This window comes from Nelumbo nucifera, chromosome 1 (genome assembly GCF_055504915.1).
Source record: "Nelumbo nucifera cultivar China Antique chromosome 1, China Antique-T2T, whole genome shotgun sequence".
Lineage (NCBI taxonomy): Eukaryota > Viridiplantae > Streptophyta > Magnoliopsida > Proteales > Nelumbonaceae > Nelumbo > Nelumbo nucifera.
The window spans coordinates 149,577,443-149,579,928 of NC_142649.1; positions in this window are offsets into that span (position 1 = coordinate 149,577,443).

Consider the following 2,486-nt stretch of genomic DNA (forward strand, 5'->3'; position numbering starts at 1 on the left):
CTGGGTAGCTCGTCAACCCACAACCCCTTAGCTCGCGCCAAGCGAGATTTCAGTCCGCGGAGGATGGCCCTGTTCGTCACCTCGACCTACCCATTTGCCTATGGGTGTGCCACCGAAGTGAAATTTTGCTGGATCCCCATCTCGGCACACCAGCTCTGGAAATTGATATCTTCAAACTGCTTCCCATTATCCGATATCAACACCTTGGGTAATCCGAACCGGTAGACTATGTTCTTCCAAAAGAAGTTCTACATGTTTCGGGCTGTAATTGTTACCAGCGGCTCGACTTCCACCCACTTTGTGAAATAGTCAGCTGCCACAACTAAAAATCTTCTCTACCTGGTTGCCGGCGGGAATGGATTGAGAATGTCTATCCCCTATTGAGCAAAAGGCCACGGGCTGGTTAGATACTTCAGGTCGACGGTGAGTTGATGGAGGATGTTGGTGTGCCTCTAGCAATTGTCGCATTTCTTGACGAGCTCAAGCGCATCTGCTTTCATGGTGGGCCAATAATACCCTTGCCTTAGCGCCTTTTGGGCAAGCGCCCTGCCCCCCAGGTGTCCCCCACAAAGGCCTTCATGAATCTCGTGGAGTACCCAGTCTGCTTCCGAAGGTCGCAAGCAACGTAGGTAGGGGAGCATAAAGGATCTCTTGTATAGTCGCCCATCGATAATGGCGTACAATGCTAACTAACACTCTACTCGCCTAGTTACATTGCAATTTATTGGTAGGGTCCCATGGAGCAGAAAGTCGACAAGCGGGTCAATCTAGTTCGGTTCTGCTTGCAACATGGGAGCGACCTCTTCTGCCCCCCACAAGAATGTTGGGTCGAGGCAGGTCTTTTATGTACACTGTTCTCATGGTGTTGTCACTTGTGTTGGCCAACCGTGATAATGCGTCGGCCTCGGCGTTCTCTGACCTCGGTATTTGTCGTATAAACCAGGAGAAGGTTGGCAGGAGTTCCCTTACTTTGGTTAAGTAAGCCATCATCGTAGAATCTCTAGCTCTGTACTTGTCATTCACCTGGTTCAGAACTAATTAGGAGTCACTGCATACTATGATGTGCTTTGTGCCGATCTCTTTTGCTAAGTTCAGTCCGGCTATCAGTGCCTCATAATCCACCTCGTTGTTCAATGCTTCAAATCCGAACCGAAGGGCGTACTCCAGCTTCACCTCGCTCGGCCGGTACAATACGAGTCCAGCACCGCTTTCTTGCTAATTAGACGAGTCGTCTATGTGGAGGATCTAGGGCTTCTCATCCCATGTCAGGCCTTCTCTAACCGGGGCCGGTGTCGCACTTGTTGACGCTTCCAATGTGCCAACTGGCTCAACCACTTCAGGGGCCGACGCGCTGAACGTACATTCCGCCATGAAATCTGCCAAGACTTGAGCTTTGATTGCTGGGCATAGCTCGAACCGAATGTTGTACTCGCTTAGCTCGATGGCCCACTTCGTCAATCTACCCGATACCTCTGGCTTCAGTAAAATATGCTTTAAGGGTTTGTTGGTGAGGACGACAATCGTGTGGGCTTGGAAGTACGGATGCAATTTCCGAGCTGCTACTACTAGTGCATAGGCCAACTTCTCGATGTCAAGATACCTGGCCTGTGCTACCTACAAAACCTTGCTTACATAGTAAACGGGCCATTGGACCCGGTCTACTTCTCTGATTAGTACTGAGCTGACCACCCCATCATTTGCAGAGAGGTATAGCTTCAGCTCGTTTCCTTCCTCAGGTCGGGTTAAAACCAGTGCTGTACTTAGGTATTTTTTTAGCTCATCAAATGTGAGCTGGCACTCTTCGGTCCATTCAAAGTCTTCATTATTTTTTATTGCCTTAAAAAAGGGTAAACACCGGCTCATTGATTTAGACATAAACCGGTTTAGGGCAACTACCCGGCTAGTTAGCCTTTGAACTTCCTTTATTTTTTGGGGCGGTCACATATCTAGTATGGCCTTTATCTTATCCAGGTTGGCTTCGATGCCACGTTGGTTCACTATATAGCCAAAGAATTTGCCTGACATGACCCTAAAGACACATTTGTTCAGGTTGAGCTTCATGTTGAATTTTCTTAAGATTTGAAAAACACAATTTAAATCATCGATTAAAGAATTTGGAAACTCAATCTTCACAACCATGTTATCAACATAACGTTCTACTTTATTTCCAATCAAAGGTTCAAAAACTTTGTTTACAAGTCGCTGGAAGGTTCCTCTAGTGTTTCTTAGTCCGAAGGGCATTACTTTATAGCAGTACATCCCTAGTTCGGTTACAAAGGCAATTTTCTCCTGGTCGGTTAAGTCCATCCTAATCTGGTTGTAGCCGGAGTAAGTGTCCATGAAGCTCAGCAACTCGTGCCCTGAGGTCGCGTCTACTAGGCGGTCTATTCTAGGAAGGGGGAAGCAATCCTTCAGGCAGGCTCTATTGAGGTCGGTGTAGTCGATGCACATGCGCCACTTTCCCTTGGCCTTCTTCACCACCACAG